The following is a 22253-nucleotide window of genomic DNA, read 5'->3' on the forward strand; positions in this document are numbered from 1 at the left end:
AATCAGTATAAAGCTAGACTTTTGAGGCCATGAAGGTGTTTAGGGGATGGAAGAGGCCTTTCACGCATGAGATAAAGCTACGAGTTTTCTACCCAAAGTCACAATTTTTTGGGGTTTGATTGCACGTGGTTATCATTGGAACATGCTTGAAGGTGTTTTGACTCGAGGGTAGACAAATAACATAGGTTGGACGTGCAAATCAGTGTAAAGTTAGAATTTTTAGGCCATGCAGGTGTTTTAGGGATGGAAGCGGCCTTTAGCGTATGAGTTAAAAATACCATCTTTTCATAAATAACGAGGAGGGATCTCGATTTTTTAGGGTTTGATCGCATGTGAATATGGTTTGAGGTGTTTTGACTCAAAGGTGGCCAATAATAATATAGGTTGGACATGAAAATCCGCGTAAAGTTAGAATTTTTAGGCCAGGAATGTGTTTAGGGATGGAAGGGGCATTTGATAAATGAGATAAAGCTACGATTTTTCTAACAATTACGAAGGCAAAGTCACGATTTTTAAGGGTCCGATTGCACGAGGTTATCATTAGAACATGATTTGTAGTGTTTCGACTCAAGTGTAGGCTAATAATCTAGGTTGTACATGAAAATCAGCATAAACCTAGATTTTTTTAGGCCACGAAGGTGTTCGGGGATGGAAGAGGCCCTTAATGTATCAGATAAAGCTTCAATTTTTCCAACAAATACACAATTTTTTAGGTTTTTTATTGCACGTGGTTGTGATTAGAACATGCTTTTTGGGTGTTTTGACTCAAGGGTAGGCTAATAATGGTTGGATAGGGAAATTAGTATAAAGCTAGACTTTTTTAGGGCATGAAGGCCTTTTGGGGGCGGAAGAGGCCTTTAATGAATGATACAATTTTTCTAGCAAAACACCGGGGCAAAGTCGCGATTTTTTAGGGTTTGATTGCACGTGATTGTCATTAGAACATGCTTTATGGTGTTTTGACTCGAGGGTAGGTTGGACGTGAAAAATGAGCAGAAAGCCTAGATTTTTTAGGCTGAGGCAGTGTTTATGGATGGAAGAGACGTTTAATGTATGAGATAAAGTTACGATTTTTTTTAACAAAAGCTCGGGCAAAGTCGGAGCTTTTCGGGGTTTGACTGCGCATTGTTGTCATTAGGACATGCCTTAAGGTGTTTCGACTCAAGTGCAGGCTAATAATCTGGGCTGGACATGAAAATTAGTATAAAGTTAGATTTTTGAGGCCATGAGGGTGTTTATGGATGGAAAAGGCTAATAATGAATGAAATAGGGTTACTATTTTTCTAACAAATACTGAGACAGAGTCACGATTTTTCATGGCCTGATTTCACATGGTTGTCATGAGGACATGCTTTAAAGTGTTTTGGCTCGAGGGTAGGCTAATAAATCTTGGTTAGACGTTAGAATCAGTATAAAGCTAGACTTTTGAGGCCATGAAGGTGTTTAGGGGACGGAAGAGGCCTTTCACGCATGAGATAAAGCTACGAGTTTTCTACCCAAAGTCACAATTTTTTGGGGTTTGATTGCACGTGGTTGTCATTGGAAAATGCTTGAAGGTGTTTTGACTCGAGGGTAGCCAAATAACGTAGGTTGGACGTGCAAATCAGTGTAAAGTTAGAATTTTTAGGGCATGCGGGTGTTTTAGGGATGGAAGCGGCCTTTAGCGTATGAGTTAAAAATACCATCTTTTCATAAATAACGAGGAGGGATCTCGATTTTTTAGGGTTTGATCGCATGTGAATATGGTTTGAGGTGTTTTGACTCAAAGGTGGCCAATAATAATATATAGGTCGGACATGCAAATCCGCGTAAAGTTAGAATTTTTAGGCCAGGAATGTGTTTAGGGATGGAAGGGGCATTTGATAAATGAGATAAAGCTACGATTTTTCTAACAATTACGAAGGCAAAGTCACGATTTTTAAGGGTCCGACTGCACGAGGTTATCATTAGAACATGATTTCGACTCAAGTGTAGGCTAATAATCTAGGTTGTACATGAAAATCAGCATAAACCTAGATTTTTTTAGGCCACGAAGGTGTTCGGGGATGGAAGAGGCCCTTAATGTATCAGATAAAGCTTCAATTTTTCCAACAAATACACAATTGTTTAGGTTTTTTATTGCACGTGGTTGTGATTAGGACATGCTTTTTGGGCGTTTTGACTCAAGGGTAGGCTAATAATGGTTGGATAGGGAAATTAGTGTAAAGCTAGATTTTTTTAGGCCTTTTGGGGGCGGAAGAGGCCTTTAATGAATGATACAATTTTTCTAGCAAAACACCGGGGCAAAGTCGCGATTTTTTAGGGTTTGATGGCACGTGATTGTCATTTAGAACATGCTTTATGGTGTTTCGACTCGAGGGTAGGTTGGACGTGAAAAGTGAGCAGAAAGCCTAGACTTTTTTGGCTGAGGCAGTGTTTATGGATGGAAGAGACGTTTAAAGTTACGATTTTTTTTTTTAACAAAAGCTCGGGCAAAGTCGGAGCTTTTCGGGGTTTGACTGCGCATTGTTGTCATTAGGACATGCCTTAAGGTGTTTCGACTCAAGTGCAGGCTAATAATCTGGGCTGGACATGAAAATTAGTATAAAGTTAGATTTTTGAGGCCATGAGGGTGTTTATGGATGGAAGAGGCCTATAATGAATGAGATAGAGCGACGATTTTTCTAACAAATACTGAGGCAAAGTCACGATTTTTCATGGTCTGATTTAACGTGGTATTCAGGAGGACATGCTTTAAAGTGTTTTGGCTCGAGGGTAGGCTAATAAATCTTGGTTAGACATTAAAATCAGTATAAAGCTAGACTTTTGAGGCCATGAAGGTGTTTAGGGGATGGAAGAGGCCTTTCACGCATGAGATAAAGTTACGAGTTTTCTAACAAATATTGACCCAAAGTCACAATTTTTTGGGGTTTGATTGCACATGGTTATCATTAGAACATGCTTGAAGGTGTTTTGACTCGAGGGTAGACAAATAACATAGGTTGGACATGCAAATCAGTGTAAAGTTAGAATTTTTAGGCCATGTAGGTGTTTTAGGGATGAAAGTTAGTATATGAGTTAAAAATACCATCATTTCATAAATAATGAGGAGGGATCTCGATTTTTTAGGGTTTGATCGCATGTGATTATCATTAGAATATAGTTTGAGGTGTTTTGACTCAAAGGTGGCTAATAATAATATAGGTTGGACATGAAAATCAGCGTAAAGTTAGAATTTTTAGACCAGGAATGTGTTTAGGGATGGAAGAGGCATTTAATAAATGAGATAAAGCTACGATTTTTCTAACAATTACGAAGGCAAAGTCACGATTTTTAAGGGTCCGATTGCACGAGGTTATCATTAGAACATGATTTGTAGTGTTTTGACTCAAGTATAGGCTAATAATCTAGGTTGTACATGAAAATCAGTATAAACCTAGATTTTTTTAGGCCTTGAAGGTGTTCGGGGATGGAAGAGGCCCTGAATGTATCAGATAAAATTTCAATTTTTCCAACAAATACAAAATTTTTTTAGTTTTTATTGCACGTGGTTATGATTAGAACATGCTTTTAGGTGTTTTGACTCAAGGGTAGGCTAATGGTTGGATAGGAAAATTAGTATAAAGCTAGATTTTTTTAGGGCATGAAGGCCTTTTGGGGGCGGAAGAGGCCTTTAATGATTGGTATAAAGCTACAATTTTTCTAACAAAACACCGAGGCAAAGTCACGATTTTTTAGCGTTTGATTGCACATGATTGTCATTAGAACATGCTTTATGGTATTTTGACTCAAGGGTAGGCTAATAATCTAGGTTGGACGTGAAAATGAGCAGAACGCCTAGATTTTTTAGGCTAAGACAGTGTTTATGGATGGAAGAGACCTTTAATGTATGAGATAAAGTTACGATTTTTTTTAACAAAAGCTGAGGCAAAGTCAGTTAGAGCTTTTCAGGGTTTGACTGCGCATTGTTATCATTAGAACATGCCTTAAGGTGTTTCGACTCAAGTGTAGGCTAATAATCTGGGCTGGACATGAAAATTAGTATAAATTTAGATTTTTGAGGCCATGAGGGTGTTTATGGATGGAAAAAGCCTATAATGACTATGATAAAGTTAACGATTTTTCTAACAAATACCGAGACAAAGTCACGATTTTTCATGGTTATCATTAGAACATGTTTAAGGTGTTTTGACTCAATGGTAGACAAATAACATAGGTTGGACACGCAAATCAGTGTAAAGTTAGAATTTTTAGGCCATGTAAGTGTTTTAGGGATGGAAGCGTATATGAGTTAAAAATACGATCTTTTAATAAATAATGAGACAAGATCTCGATTTTTTAGGGTTTGATTGCATGTGATTATCATTAGAATATGGTTTAAGGTGTTTTGATTCAAAGGTGGCTAATAATAATATAGGTTGGACATGAAAATCTGTATAAAATTGGAATTTTTAGGCCATGAATGTGTTTAGGGATGGAAGAGGCATTTAATAAATGAGATAAGGCTACGATTTTTCCGATGAATATTGACGCAAATTTACAATTTTTTAGGGTTTGATTGCACATGGTTATCAATAGAACATGCTTTAAGGTGTTTTGATTCAAGGGTAAGCCAAATAATAAAGGTTGGACATTGAAATCCGTATAAAACTAGATTTTTCAGGCCATGAAGGTGGAAGAGGCTTTCAATGAATGAGATAAAGCAATTATGTTTTTTTTTTTTATAAATGCTAAGGCAATGTCGTGGTTTTTTAGGGCTTGATTGAGCGTGCTTATCATTAGAACATGTTTTGAGGTGTTCTTACTCGAGCAAAGGTATAGGTTGGACATGACAATCAGTATAAAGGTAGATTTTTCAGGCCATGGAGGTGTTTAAGGATTGGAGAGACCTTTTAACGTATGAGATAAAACCACAATTTTTCAAACAAATGCTAAGGCAAAGTCACGATTTTTAGGGTTTGATTGCGTATGGTCATCATTAGAACATGCTTTAAGGTGTTTTGACACAAAGGTAAGCTAATAATATAGGTTTGACAGGAATATCAGTATAAAACTAGATTTTTCGGGCCATGAAGGTGTTTAGGCACGAAAGAGGCCTTTAATGTATTAGATAAAACTACGATTTTTATAACAGTTAATAAGGGAAAGTTACAATTTTTAATGGTCTAATTGCGCAAGGTTATCATTAGAACATGATTTATAGTGTTTTGACTCAAGTGTAGGCTCATAATCTAGGTTGTACATGGAAATCAGTATAAACATGGATTTTTTAGGCCATGAATGTGTTCAGGGATGGAAGAGGCCTTTAATGTATCAGATAAAACTTCAATTTTTTCAATAAATATACAATTTTTTAGGTTTTTTATTGCACGTGGTTATGATTAGAACATGCTTTTAGGTGTTTTGACACAAGGGTAGGCTAATGGTTGGATAGAAAAATTAGTATAAAGCTAGATTTTTTTAGGGCATGAAGGCCTTTGGGGGATGGAAGAGGCCTTTAATGATTGAGATAAAGTTACAATTTTTCTAACGAATCACTAAGGCAAAGTCATGATTTTTTAGGGTTTGATTGCACATGATTGTCATTAGAACATGCTTCATGGTATTTTGACTCGAGGGTAGGCTAATAATCTAGGTTGAACATGAAAATGAGCATGAAGCTAGATTTTTTAGACTAAGGCAGTGTTTATGGATGGAATAGACCTTTAATGTATGAGATAAAGTTGCGATTTTTTTTAATAAAAGCTAAGGCAAGGCCAGAGCTTTTCAGGGTTTGACTGCGCATTGTTATCATTAAAACAATGCCACGAAGGTGTTTCGACTCAAGTGTAAGCTAATAATCTGAGTTGAACATGAAAATTAGTATAAAGTTAGATTTTTGAGGCCATGAGGGTGTTTATGGATGGAAGAGACCTATAATGAATGAGATAATGTTGCGATTTTTCTAATAAATACTAAAGCAGAGTCACGATTTTTCATGGTCTAATTTCACATGGTTGTCATGAGAACATGATTTAAAGTGTTTTGACTCAAGGGTAGACTAATAAATCTTGGTCAGACATTAAAATAAGTATAAAGCTATATTTTTGAGGCCATGAAGGTGTTTAGGGATGGAAGAGACCTTTAATATATGAGATAAAGCTACGAGTTTCTAAACAAATATTGACCCAAAGTCACAAATTTTTGGGGTTTGATTGCACATGGTTATCATTAGAACATGCTTTAAAGTGTTTTGACTCAAAGGTAGACAAATAACATAGGTTGGACATACAAATCAGTGTAAAGTAAGAATTTTTAGGCCATGTAGGTGTTTTAGGGATGGAAGCGGTCTTTAGTATATGAGTTAAAAATACGATCTTTTAATAAGTAATGAGGCAAGATCTCGATTTTTTAGGATTTGATTGCATGTGATTATCATTAGAATATGGTTTAAGGTGTTTTAACTCGAAGGTGGCTAATAATAATATAGGTTGGACATGAAAATCTGTATAAAGTTGGAATTTTTAGGCCATGAATGTTTTTAGGGATGGAAGAGACATTGAATAAATGAGTTAAATCTACGACTTTTCCGATGAATACTGACGCAAATTTGTAATTTTTTTGGGTTTGATTGCACATGGTTATGAATAGAACATGCTTTAAGGTATTTTGATTCAAGGGTAAGCCAAATAATCAAGGTTGGACATTGAAATCCGTATAAAGCTAGATTTTTTAGGCCATAAAGGTGGAAGAGGCCTTCAATGAATGAGATAAAGCTATGACGTTTTTTTTATTTTTGATAAATGCTGAGGCAAAGTCATGGTTTTTTAGGGCTTGATTGAGCGTGATTATCATTAGAACATATTTTGAGGTGTTCTTACTTGAGCAAAGGTATAGGCTGGACATACCAATCAGTATAAAGCTAGATTTTGAAGGCCATGGAGGTGTTTAGGAATTGGAGAGACCTTTTAACGTATGAGATAAAGCCACAAATTTTCAAACTAATGCCAAGGCAAAGTGACAATTTTTAGGGTTTGATTGCATACCGTCATCATTAGAACATGCTTTAAGGTGTTTTGACACAAAGGTAGGCTGATAAAATTAGATTTTTCGGGCCATGAAGGTGTTTAGGTACGGAAGAGGCCTTTAATGTATTAGATAAAACTACGATTTTTCTAACAATTACTAAAGTAAAGTCACGATTTTTAAGGGTCTAATTGCGCATGGTTATCATTAGAACATGATTTATAGTGTTTTGACTCAAGTATAGGCTCATAATCTAGGTTGTACATGTAAATCAGTATTAACCTGGATTTTTTTGGGCCATGAAGGTGTTTAGGGATGGTAGAGGCCTTTAATGTATCAGAAAAAAACTTCAAATTTTCCAACAAACACACAATTGTTTAGGTTTTTTATTGCACATGGTTATGATTAGAACATGTTTTTAAGTGTTTTGACTTAAGGGTAGGCTAATGGTTGGATAGGAAAATTAGTATAAAGCTAGATTTTTTTTAGGGCATGAAGGCCTTTGGGGGATGGAAGAGGCCTTTAATGAATGAGATAAAGCTACAATTTTTCTAACGAATCACTAAGTCAAAGTCAGATTTTTTAGGGTTTGATTGCACATGATTGTCATTAGAACATGCTTCATGGTATTTTGACTTGAGGGTACGCTAATAATCTAGGTTGAACATGAAAATGAGCATAAAGCTAGATTTTTTAGACTAAGGCAGGCAGTGTTTATGGATGGAATAGACCTTTAATGTATGAGATAAAGTTGCGATTTTTTTTTAATAAAAGCTAAGGCAAAGTTAGAGCTTTTCAGGGTTTGACTGCGCATTGTTATCATTAGAACATGCCTTAAGGTGTTTTGACTCAAGTGTAGGCTATAATGGATGAGATAAAGTTACGATTTTTCTAACAAATACTAAGGCACAGTCAAGATTTTTCATGGTCTGATTTCACATGGTTGTCATGAGAACATGCTTTAAACTATTTTGGCTCGAGGGAAGGCTAATAAATCCTGGTTAGACATTAAAATCAGAATAAAGTTAGATTTTTGAGGCCATGAAGGCGTTTAGAGATGAAAGAGGCCTTTAATGTATGAGACGAAGTTACAACCCAAAGTCACAATTTTTTAGGGTTTGATTGCACATGGTTATCATTTAAACATGCTTTAAGGTGTTTTGACTCAATGGTAGACAAATAACATAGGTTGGACATGCAAATCAGTGTAAAGTTAGAATTTTTAGGCTATGTATGTGTTTTAGGGATGGAAGCGGCCTTTGGTATATGAGTTAAAAATACAATCTTTTAATAAGTACTGAGGCAAGATCTCAATTTTTAGGGTTTGATTGCATGTGATTATCATTAGAATATGGTTTAAGGTGTTTTAACTCAAAGGTGGCTAATAATAATATAGGTTGGACATGAAAATCAGTATAAAGTTGGAATTTTTAGGCCATGAATGTGTTTAAGGATGGAAGAGGCATTTAATAAATGAGATAAGGCTGCGATTTTTCCGATGAATACTGAGGCAAATTTGCAATTTTTTAGGGTTTGATTGCACATTGTTATCAACAGAACATGCTTTAAGGTGTTTTGATTCAAGAGTAGGCCAAATAATCAAGGTTGGACATTGAAATTAATATAAAGCTAGAGTTTTGAGGCCATGAAGGTGGAAGAGGCCTTTAATGAATGAAATAAAGCTATGCTATTTGTTTTAATAAATGCTAAGGCAAAGTCATGGTTTTTTAGGGTTTGATTGAGCGTGGTTATCATTAGAACATGTTTTCAGGTGTTCTTCCTTGAGCAAAGGTATAGGTTGGACATGACAATCAGTATAAACCTAGATTTTTCAGGCCACAATTTTTAATGTATGAGATAAGGCCACAATTTTTCAAACAAATGCTAAAGCAAAGTCACAATTTTTAGGATTTGATTGCATACGATCATCATTAGAACATGCTTTAAGGTGTTTTGACACAAAGGTAGGCTAATAATATAGGTTTTACATGAAAATCAGTATAAAACTAGATTTTTCGGGCCATGAATGTGTTTTGGCACGGAAGTGGCCTTTAATGTATTAGATAAAACTACAATTTTTTAACAGTTAGGCAAAGTCACGATTTTTAAGGGTCTTATTGCGCAAGGTTATTATTAGAACATGATTTATAGTGTTTTGACTCAAGTGTCGGCTCATAATCTAGGTTGTACATGGAAATCAGTATAAACCTGGATTTTTTTAGGCCATGAAGGTGTTCAGGGATGGAAGAGGCCTTTAATGTATCCGATAAAACTTCAATTTTTCCAACAAATAAACAATTTTTTAGGTTTTTTATTGCACGTGGTTATGATTAGAACATGCTTTTAGGTGTTTTGACTCAAGGGTAGGCTAATGGTTGGATAGGAAAATTAGTATAAAGCTAGATTTTTTTTAGGGCATGAAGGCCTTTGGGGATGGAAGAGGCCTTTAATGAACACTAAGGCAAAGTCATGATTTTTTAGGGTTTGATTGCACATGATTGTCATTAGAACATGCTTTTTTGTATTTTTGACTCGAGGGTTTGCTAATAATTTAGATTGGACATGAAAATCAGCATAAATCTAGAATTTTTTAGGCTAAGATTGTGTAGGATGGATGAGACCTTTAATGTATGAGATATAGTTACATTTTTTTTAATAAAAACTAAGGCAAACTTAAAGCTTTTAAGGATTTGATTGAGCATGATTATCATTAGAACATGCCTTATGGTGTTTTAACTCAAGTGTAAGCTAATAATCTTGGTTAGACACTAAAATCAGTATAAAGTTAAATTTTTGAGGCCATGAAGGTATTTAGGGATGGAAGAGCCCTTTAATGTATGAGATAAAACTACAAGTTTTCTAACAAATATTGACGCAAAGTCACAATTTTTTAAGGTTTGATTGCACATGGTTATCAATAGAACATGCTTTAAGGTGTTTTGATTCAATGGTAAGCCAATAATATATAGGTTGGACATGAAAATCAGTATAAACTTAGATTTTTTAGTTACGATTTTTCTAACAAATATTAAGAAAAAGTCACGATTTTAGGATTTGATTGCAAATTATTATGATTAGAACATGCTTTAAGGTGTTTTGACTTAAGGGTGGGCTAATAATATAGGTCGGATATGAAAATCAATATAAAGCAAGATTTTTGAGGCCATGAAGGTTTTTTGGGGATGGAAGGGCCTTTAATGAATGAGATAATGCTACGTTTTTTTTTATGAATACTAAGGGAAAGACGTGATTTTTTAAGGTTTTGCACGTGGTGTTTAGGGATGGAAGTGGCCTTCAACGTATGAGATAAAATTACGATTTTTCTAACAATTACTAAGGTAGGTTGTACATGAAAATCAGTATAAACCAAAGTTTTTTAGGCCATGAAGAGGTTTAAGGATGGAAGAGGCCTTTAATATATTAGATAAAACTTCAATTTTTCCAACACATACAAAGGCAAAGTCACAGTGTTTAAGGATGGAAGAGACCTTTAATGTATTAGATAAAGTTATGATTTTTTTTAACAAAAATTAAGGCAAAGTCAGAGTTTTTTAGGGTTGATTGCGCATGGTTATCATTAGAACATGTCTTGAGATGTTTTGACTCAAGTGTAGGCTAATAGTCTAGGTTGGACATGCAAATCAGTATAAAGTTAGATTTTTGAGGCCATGAGGGTGTTTATGGGTGCAAGAGGCCTATAATGAATGAGATAAAGCTACGATTTTTCAAACAAATACTACGGTAAATTCAAGATTTTTCATGATCTGATTTCACATGGTTATCATGAGAACATGCTTTAAAGTGTTTTGACTCAAGGGTAGGCTAATAAATGGTTAGACATTAAAATTAGTATAAAGCTAAATTTTTAAGGCCATAAAGGTGTTTAGGGATGGAAGAGCCCTTTAATGTATGAGAAAAAACTACGATTTTTTTAACAAATACTAAGGTAAAGTCACTAAGTTTTAGGGTTTGATTGCATGTCGCTATCATTAGATTATGTTTTAAGGTGTTTTGACTCGAGGGCGGGCTAAGTTGGACATGAAAATAAGTATAAAGCTATATCTTTGAGGCCATGAAGGTGCTTAGGGATTGAAAATAGGCCTTGAGTGTATTAGACAAAGTTACGATTTTTCTAACAAATACTAAGGCAAACTCATGATTTTTAGGATTGGATTGCAAATGGTTTTCATTAGAACATGCTTTAAGGTGTTTTGACTCAGGGGTAGGCTTAATGAATGGGATAGATTTTTGAGGTCATGAAGGTGTTTTGGGATGGAAGAAGCCTTTAATGAATGGGATAAAGTTACGATTTCTTTAATAAAATACTAAAACAAAGTCACAATTTTTTAGGGTTTGATTGCATATGGTTATCATTTGAACATGCTTTAAAGTGTTTTAACTCAAGGGTAGACTAGTAATCTAGCTTGGACAAGAAAATCAGTATATTGCTAGATTTTTTAGGCTATGAAGGTGTTTAGGGAGGGATGATGCCTTTAATGTATGAGATGAAACTGCAATTTTTAAAATAAATACTAAGGCAAAGTGTTAGAAAAGGTGTATTCCCAAGAGGGGGGTGAATTGGAAATTTTAACTTTTATCCTATGTTAAGTCAGAAGTCAATAAGTTTTGGTAACATAGGGTCTTTCTACACAGTTCCAAATGTGCAGATAAGTAAAATACGTGGAATTTAAATCATGCACATCATTCATACAATAACAAATACCTGCGATAAATATAAAGTGCTGAAATATAAATAAACACATGATATGTTATCAGCGTTCGGTCAACTGTGCCTACGTCCCCGCTTCTAGCTCACAAGTCAGAGGATTCCACTAATAGCTCACTTAAGGGTGGAACGGCACCGTTTACAATCAGGTCAAATTAACACAAGGTTGACCTCAACCTTAACCAGGTCAATTAGCGGGGCTGACCTCAACCTACACGCCTTAACAGGACGACACACCTAACTTTCCTAACCGGATCAAAGCCAATCCGGGACTATTCGAGGGCTAATCTCCCTCTACAAGCCCGTGCCTGAAAACACAATAGTATTTAAAATACAATCAAATGGTACAATGAATAAGCTTTCAAGTAAAGCAGATGTGTACCCAGATACACGCAATCGCAAACACCACAGTATGATTCAATATGTAAGCCTAATCTGGTCTAAGATGTCAACTCTCAAATAGATTTACTATTGTTGTAATGAGTGCGTGAGAGTGCAAACCTAGATGATCTGTGTATCACAGGATATTCAATCTAAGTGCTTAAACAAAGATATTATCCAAGCTTCATATATTTCAATCAACAAGTTTTCTCAATACATATATGTATATGAAACTCTAGCAATGTATAAGTTTGGTTTGCAAAAAGAGTTTAATCTTTGTATTCAACTATAGATATAAATCAATGAATATTGCAACAAAGATTTTTCTCACAGACAAATATCTCTTTAAGGATTTATCAAGGCAAAGCAAACTAAATATTTGAAAGTATTTTGAAATGATTTTTGCAATGAATGTGAAATACTTGGAGGTTTAATATAAGTCTTCTCAGGAGAGACTTATTAACAAAGTCTCCTAAGAATACTTGGGTTAGCTCTCAATTAAAATCGTCAAAAACAATTACCGCACTTGGGAGAGCTACCCTCGAAAGCAACAACACTTAAATCACACTTACAAACTATGTTTGAGTAGAAAATCTGGAAAGAATAAGTGTTAGAGGCTCAATAAATGAGTATTATAAACTTTGAGATTTTCAGATAATTTTCTCTAATCAAAGTGGCTAATTCCCCTTAATTTTTTCAAATGAACTCAGATATATAGACATGGGAGAAAATGACCGCTGGGGACCTAATGGGTATTATTAGGAAAGTTTAATGAAGTTTAGAGCATTTTAACCCTATTTAAAAATTATTAACTGCGGTAAAAAATCAGAGCAACCCGAGAGGTCCGGTCGACCAGAATAGGTTCGGCCGACCAAGTTTCATATGGTTCGATCGACTAGGGAACTTTTGAACTAAGGGCACGGTCGACTAAGAGAGGACGATTTCCCAATTTTTCGAGTTTCGATCGACCAGGCCAATTTGAACTGTCTAGTTCGATCGACCAGACTGCTGGGAATTCTCCCGGGGACCCTCCGGTCGACCAGGTAGTTGGAGAACAAAAGTTCTCGGTCGACCAGACGGTCAAAAGTTGACCAAGGAGCGTTTCAGTCGACCAGGGACCTTTGAACTACCCGGTTCGGTCGACCAGGTGGTCAAACTTTTGACCTAAGGAGGTTTCGGTCGACCAGGGCCTTTTGAACTATCTGGTTCGGTCGACCAAATGGTCAAACTTTGACCCAGGGAGGTTTCGATCGACCAGGGCCTTTTGAACTACCTAGTTCGATTGACCAGATGATTAAACTTTGACCTAAGGAGGTTTCTTTTGACAGGCCAAAATGAACTGGCTGTACTGGTCGACTGAAAGTGCACCATGTGTGCATTTCAGTCCAATTTTGAAGCATACAAACCCTAATGAAGTGTCTAACAGACATGTGTAAATGTGTGTCCTAAGATCACTTAGGGTCCAATTTGAAGACACCGAAAAAGTCTGGTATCGGTCGACCGAAGGGTATTCCCTAAGGTCTATCTAAGGTCATTTTCCTTTTGAGTTTATGTATTAAGCCATGCAGGTGATGCATGTAATTATTACAATTAAAGTCTTATTTACTATTACAGACCTTTCCTACTTAATTATTACAAACCCGAATATAACATACACCAAATAAATTATATCTAGGGTCTTCATCTTTGTTTTCCTCCGGGTCTCCGAGTGCCATCATAGGATACTACCAAGATAAACTTACACATCAACTCGGTAGTAATTAAATACTTGAGTATTTGTCATAATCAAAACAGGGTATGACCCATAGGGTCAACAATCTCCCCCTTTTTGATGATGACAAATACTTGTCTACTTCTTCCCATTTTGGCAACAGCAAAAAGGGTGTAGATAACCATTTAAGTTTATATAGGCAAATAAGAGGAAAAAATCATTTTTATACACAATAGGTTCGGAAAATTTTTCGAAAAATTTCAGCAGCATGCCGTTTGAGAATGGGACTTTCCAAAACAAATCCTGTATAAAAAAGACTTTGAGTTTATAAACCTAACAAGTTATCCACAACTACTCAAACCGTTCAACATGGTCCATTAATCAAGTATAAATTTCAATATCATCATAAAGTGGACAAAGGAAGTGGCCATTACAAGTCATAATCAATACTCATTAAGCCCAATATGATTATGCAATAAAATGTAAAGTCCAAGGCCATCATGGAGTAGACATATGAATTATGCACACAAACAACAATCAATATTCATAAAATCTAAGGCAATAAAACATATCAACTGTAAAAAATTTTTTCTTAGACCTGTGAATTTTACTTGAGAGTTCCCCCTAAATTTATGCAAACTATGAGATGTCTAGGAAGCATCTACTTATACTGACATTAATTATGAGAGTTCATTAAGTTTCTAATACAGTATAAGTAATGAAACAAATTAGACTCAAAAAGTTAAAGCCAATTAATAGTATAGGTCTACTAAGTTTGGTGAGTTATAATTCTTTTCTTAATGATGGGGCTTAAACTCCCCAATATAGTCTCAGGCATACATAAGTGCATTAACACTCAAGAATGAATTTCATTTGAGCACATCCATCATATGTTCATTCTTCTAGATATTACTTAGCATGCAAGAGATTTTAGTCATTAAGTTCTTACTGATTTATTCTAAGATTGGGACTTAAATTCCCATGTATATTTGCAGGCACGCTTACTTGAATTAAGCTCAAGGATGTTGTTCTTTTGAGTGCATTTCTTATATACTCATCCTATCAAATAAATTCAACATGCAACAAATATTAATCATTCAGCACATATGCTTGATATATTGCATTTCATTTTAAAAGCATGATAGTCAATTAAGACTATACTCAAAGTTATGCAATTTTGAAATACATGTATGTATATAATAATAATGATGCAAGAGGAAAAAGAGTTTGTTTTGAAATTTGATCTTACCAAAAGTTAGTGTAGATAAATATATATACGTATATAAATATATATCCCCCTATATGATGTTTGCTTAAAATACAAGGGGTCCTTGCTGAAACAAAAAAAAAAAAATTTAATTTTAAAACAAGCAAGCAATATTTTTATGGTTTGTCAATTATACATATACTAAATTAAAACCAGAAAGACCACAATCATAATGATTCTAAAAATTTAACATTCACATGCAAGATCATATGGCAAACACAAACAACCGTGGCGATATAAACGTGCTTCAGATTATGATTTTCAATAAAAACATTTCATTCAATCTCATGCCACAATGAGTTCACAGTAGATCTAAGCTAAACATATGGGAAAGCAAAACAGAATAGATGCTCCCCCTTTCAATTTGAGTACGTGCTTAGATTCTTTAACTACTTATACTAACCAAAGATTAGTTTCATTATGGTCAATAGTATAAGCCATCAATCCACATCTTTAAAATCAACTATACTGAGTATTTGTCAATTGCATTTTTCACTTGATTAGTATAGTTGTCCCTATAGACCATAGATGCATCAAAGAATATATATTAAGGCATGCAATATAGCTCAAGATCCACAAACATTTCATATCAAAATATAAGCCTTTAAGCACAAGATATAATGTTTATGGATTTTAAAAGAGCCTTAATATTTCAATAGACGAAAGTAACGCATATAAGTCATTTATGTGCTTCCTATAGGGATGGAGCTGAGCTCTCATAAGTATGTGATGATTATGCAAGGATGAAAATGTGATATTTCTATTTAAGTTTTCACTCATCTTTTCAAAACATTTTAACATTTTTATTATCATAATCATCCTTAATACAAGGTTTTGGTTTGGGAAAAATCCTATCGAAATTTCGATAGAGTACCGTCTATAAATCGAACATTTTCCAAATTTTCAAGTACCAAAACCTGATAGATTCAAGCAATCAATTCAAAAAAATTTCAGTTTAAGCATGCGAGAACCTATATATGCTACCAGCATGCAATACTCAATATACTGCATCAGCCATGCAGTTGGCGTTCCATACAAGCATGCAAGTAAATAAGTTTCTGCAATAGCCTTGCAAATGGCGTTCCATACAATCCAGTATTATCAAACAGCATATTCAATAACAGTTCACAATACTAGATAATCACAAATCATTATCCATCAATATATAGTATAAATAATACACAACAGTGGATAGTTATGAGTTTAGTATAGTATGATTATTCATTAAGGCACCAAGACATAAATGGTATGAGAATATGAAAGCATTTTCATTTATATGGATATGAAGGATAAATGCTCCCCCTGAGTTATGCACTTATTCATTTTATATCTTTTTCAATTTCTAGTTCTTTATCCAAGTGTTTTAAGAGTTTTGATGACATATGCTTGGCTTTTGGATGAATAGGCTTAGCTGACCAAAAAGTCACAATAGTTATTTCTTTAAGTGAGCTAAGCCAATATTGTCTCTATTGATATGAATTTCAATACGTGTGAGATGCACAAATTAGAATGACTTTCAATTTAAAAGTACACATGCATAGGTCTACTTAAATTTTATGCATTTATCTAGATTGAGACTTAGGCAATCATATCTCATCTCTAAGTACACAAAGCTCTAAAGGATATGTCTTAGTGATTTGAGAGCTCGTTAAGGGATGATTAAATACTCTTTGTAGATTTAAATCACTTAATGGGTACATAAGAGTATTTAGGATGGACAGGACATTTTTCAAAATATTTCTATGAAGGTAATTATGTCCATACTTCGGCAAAGAGGATATAGGATATGTGAATGTTGTGAACAATACTCTTTGGTGATCGGAAAGTATCCTTTCGATATTATCACAATTTAGAATAAGGATACAAACCAAGGAAATGATGAATCTATACCTGATATGATTGTGGTTTGGTAAAGATTTCCTATGGAGCGATTAAACCAAAATTAAAGGTCTTGCAATTTAAACTCAAAGAGACCAAATTCCTAGTGGATACCTTTAATTTGGTTATAGCTATGAGAAGCACTTAATATATATATATATATATATTAGCCATTTAAGATCAGTAGTGCTTTAAGCCCAAAGTGATGACTTGATTTTGATTTAGGCTTTTCACATTCAAAAGTGAGTTTCGGGTATAGTGATATAGAACCCTAACACTCAATTTTGTATAATGGACAATAGTTGCTTAACTTGGTGATTTTCATGTTAGCATAGGTTAAGCAATTAGAACTAAACACCGGGCGTACACGCCATGTCCATTTGGAAGTGGATCAAGGTTCTTAGTATAATAAGATAGTGCACTAAGATTTTCATTTTAAGCAACAACCACTTCCCAAACCTACCGTCATCACATCTTCCAAAACCTAGGAACAAATGAGGAATGACAAGAATGCATTTTCAATTTGAGTTCGTTTTTCCTTAAATCCTACGGGGTTTGCTACCATGATAACCCACATCATTTCTTTACTCAAGCCTCTAGCACTTCTAAATAGAAACTTAAACCATACGTGCCACACAGTTTTGCAAAATAAGAAGGTATAGAATATACACAAGGGATTGTGCTTATTTATTCCATTTTTGTTTAGTGAGGCTTGACTGTTGGTTCTGTGTAAACAACTTGAACCCTTTTTTAAACGAATTTTCCTTTTAGGTCCAAAGGGTTTATTATGATTATTCTTATCATTTTTAGCTTTGAGCGTAGATCTAGAATAATTATATATTTCTTTATCTAAGCATGCAATTTTCAATATATTCTCAATCTTTTTCATTTCAAGAATAGCATGAAAATTTTCTAACCTCTTTAATTGTTTTGCTATTCTTTTGTTCTCATTCTTCAAAAATATTTTATGCTTAAAAATTCTAACTAGAAACTTGTGCATTTTCAATAACGTCTTTTCTAGTCTTTCATGCGACAACATGCTTTTGGTATTCAATTCAGCACATGATTCAACACACAGTTCAATACAAGAATTATCATATGAATCATTGCATGCATGTTTAACAGGACTATTACAAATATTCTCAGATGATTCATCGTACGATTTGCTGCAATGCTTTTCACAAGAATCATCATATACATCATTAACAATATTATGAACAGATGATTCAGCATGAGACACAACATAACATTCAGCATAAGAATCATCACACGAATCATCAACAGAATTATTATGATATTTTAGCATATGATTCAATACATGTAGTGACATCACATTCAACACATGAATCCTCAAACGAGTTAGAGTGAGAATGATATACCTCATGCTTTGTTGATGCACTATCCCTATCACTTACCACTCCCTGAGCATATACCTCAACCCAGATCTCCTGTGCACTACAACATGCCATAAACTCATGAAGAATATCAGTATCTAAAGCACAATATAGCATGTCCATGGCATGTGAATTTGCATGCATCAAATTAATATCATTTTCTACAGGCATACAAATTTCATTTACAATCACCTGCCAAGCCTTCCAATTCATTGATTTTATAAAAATGCTCATTCTAATTTTCCACATGGTGTAATCGACACCACAAAACATAAGAGGACTGAAAGGTGACTGACTCTCACCGAATGGAAATATACTAATTTGAGCCATTGCGATCTTTTTGCAAAAACGTTTAAGTCTAGTGCAACGATGCTCTGATACCAATTGTTAAAAAAGGTGTATTCCCAAAAGGGGGGGTGAATTGAAAATTTTAACTTTTATCCTAGGTTAAGTCAGAAGTCAATAAGTTTTCGTAACCTAGGGTCTTTCTACACAGTTCCAAATGTGCAGATAAGTAAAATACGTGGAACTTAAATCATGCACATCATTCATACAATAACAAATACGTGCAATAAATATAAAGTGCTAAAATGTAAATAAATACACAATATATTATTGGGGTTTGGCCAACTGTGCCTACAGCCCTTCCTCTAGCTCGCAAGTCAGAGGATTCCACTAATAGCTCACTTAAGGGTGGAGCGGCACCGTTTACAATCAGGTCAAATTAACATAGGGTTGACCTCAACCTTAACCAGGTTAATTAGCGGGGCTGACCTTAACCTACATGCCTTAATCGGCACCTAACTTTCCTAACCGGATCAAAGCCAATCCAGGACTATTCTAGGGTTAGTCTCCCTCTACAGGCCTGTGCTGGAAACACAACAGTATTTAAAATACAATCAAATGGTACAATGAATAAGCTTTCAAGTAAAGCAGATGTGTACCCAGATACACGCAATCGCAAACACCACAGTATGATTCAATATGTAAGCCTAATCTGGTCTAAGATGTCAACTCTCAAATAGATTTACTATGGTTGTAATGAGTACGTGAGAGTGCAAACCTAGATGATCTGTGTATCACAGGATATTCAATCTAAGTGCTTAAACAAAGATATTATCCAAACTTCATATATTTCAATCAACAAGTTTTCTCAATACATATATGTATATGAAGCTCTAGCAATGTATAAGTTTGGTTTGCAAAAAGAGTTTAATCTTTGTATTCAACTATATATATAAATCAATGAATATTGCAATAAAGATTTTTCTCACACAGACAAATATCTCTTTAAGGATTTATCAAGACAAAGCACACTAGATATTTGAAAGTATTTTGAAATGATTTTTGCAATCCACACCAAATACAAAACTTCACAAGCTGTTGCAATGAATGTGCAATACTTGGAGGTTTAATATAAGTCTTCTTAGGAGAGACTTATTAACAAAGTCCCCTAAGAATACTTGAGTTAGCTCTCAATTAAAATCGTCAAAAACAATTACCGCACTTGGGAGAGCTACCCTCGAAAGCAACAACACTTAAATCACACTTACAAAATATGTTTGAGTGGAAGATCTGGTAAGAATAAGTGTTGGATGCTCAATAAATGAGTATTATAAACTTCGAGATTTTCAGATAATTTTCCCTAATCAAAGTGGCTAATTCCCCTTAATTTTCTCAAATGAACTCATATATATAGACATGGGAAAAAATATGACCGTTGGAGACCTATTGGGTATTATTAGGAAAGTTTAATAAAGTTTAGAGCATTTTAACCCTATTTAAAAATTATTAACTACGGTAAAAAATCAGGACAACTCGAGAAGTCCTGTCGACCAGAATAGGTTCGGTTGACCAAGTCTCATATGGTTCGGTCGATCAGGAAACTTTTGAACTAAGGGCACGGTCGATCAGGAGAGGGCGATTTCCCAATATTTCGAATTTCGGTCGACCAGACCAATTTGAACTGCCTAGTTTGGTCGACCAGACTGCTGGGAATTCTCCCGAGGACCCTCCGATCGACCAGGTAGTTGGAGAACAAAAGTTCTCGATCAACCAGATGGTCAAAAGTTGACCAAGGAGGGTTTCGGTCGACCAGGGACCTTTGAACTACCTGGTTCGGTCGACTAGGTGGTCAAACTTTTGACCTAAGGAGGTTTCGGTCGACCAAGGCCTTTTGAAATATCTGATTCGGTCGACCAAATGGTCAAACTTTGACTCAGGGAGGTTTCGGTCGACCAAGCCAAAATGAACTGACTGTGCTGGTCAACTGAAAGTGCACCATGTGTGCATTTCGGTACAATTTTGGAGCATACAAACCCTAATGAAGTACCTAACAGACATGTGTAAATGTGTGTGTTCTAAGATCACTAAAGGTCCAATTTGAAGACACCGAAAAGGTCCGGTGTCGGTCCACCGATGGGTGTTCCCTAAGGTCTGTCTAAGGTCATTTTCCTTTTGAGCTTACGTATTAAACCATGCAGGTGATGTATGTAATTATTACAATCAAAACCCTATTTACTATTACAGACCTTTCCTACTTAATTATTACAAACCCGAATATAACATACAACAAATAAATTATATCTAGGGTCTTCGTCTTCGTTTTTCTTCGGGTCTCCGAGTGCCATCATAGGATACTACCAAGATAAACCTGCACATCAACTCGACAGTCATTAAATACTTGAGTATTTGTCATAATCAAAACCATGATCCATAGGGTCAACACAAAGTCATAATTTTTTAGGGGTTGATTAGAAATGATTATCATTAGAACATGCTTTAAGATGTTTTAACCCAAGGGTAGGTTAATAATATATTGGTTGGACATGAAAATCAGTATAAAATTAGATTTTTTAGGCCATGAAATTGTCTAGGGATTGAAGAGGCCTTTAATGTACGAGATATAACTACGATTTTTCTAACAAATACTAAGACAAAGTCACGATTTTAGGGTTTAATTACAAATGGTTTTGATTAGAACATGCTTTAAGGTATTTTGATTTATAGGTAGGCTAATAATATAGGTTGGATATGAAAATCAGTATAAAGCAAGATTTTTGAGGCCATGAAGGTTTTTTGGGGATGAAAGAGCCTTTAATGAATGAGATAATGCTACGATTTTTTTGATGAATACTAAGTGAAAGACACGATTTTTAAGGTTTGATTGCACGTGGTGTTTAGGCCCTTTAACGTATGTGATAAAGTTACGATTTTTCTAACAATACTAAGCCAAGGTCACTATTTTTTGGGTTTGAATGGAAATTGTTTTATCATTAGAACATGTTTTAAGGTGTTTTGACTCAAGGGTAGACTAATAATATAGGTTGGACGGGAAAATCAAAATAAAGTTAGATTTTTTAGGCCATGAAGGTGTTTAGAGATTAAAGAGGCCTTTAATATATGAGATAAAAATATAATTTTTCTAACAAATTGTAAGGCAAGGTCTCAATTTTTTAGGATTTGATTGCACATGATTATCATTAAAACATGCTTTAAGATGTTTAGGGATGTAAGAGGCCTTCAATGTATGAGATTTTTCTAACAAATGTTGAGGCAAAGTCACGGTTTTTACGGTTTGAAAGCAAATTGTTATCTTTAGAACATGCTTTAAGGTGTTTTGAGTCGAGGGGAGACTAATATCATAGGTTGGACATGCAAATCAATATAAAGTTAGAATTTTTAAGCCATGTAGATGTTTAGGGATGGAAGAAACCTATAATGAATGAGATAAGGATACAATTTTTCTAACAAATACTAAGGCAAAGTCACGATTTTTTATGGTTTGATTTCACATGGTTATCATGAGAACATGCTTTAAAATGTTTTGGCTCAAGGGTAGGCTAATAAATTGATGAGAATCAACAAACACCATCAAAGGATCCATTGCATCTTCCTGTTTGGCCTATCACT

Source organism: Malania oleifera, chromosome 7, assembly GCF_029873635.1.
Source record: "Malania oleifera isolate guangnan ecotype guangnan chromosome 7, ASM2987363v1, whole genome shotgun sequence".
NCBI lineage: Eukaryota > Viridiplantae > Streptophyta > Magnoliopsida > Santalales > Ximeniaceae > Malania > Malania oleifera.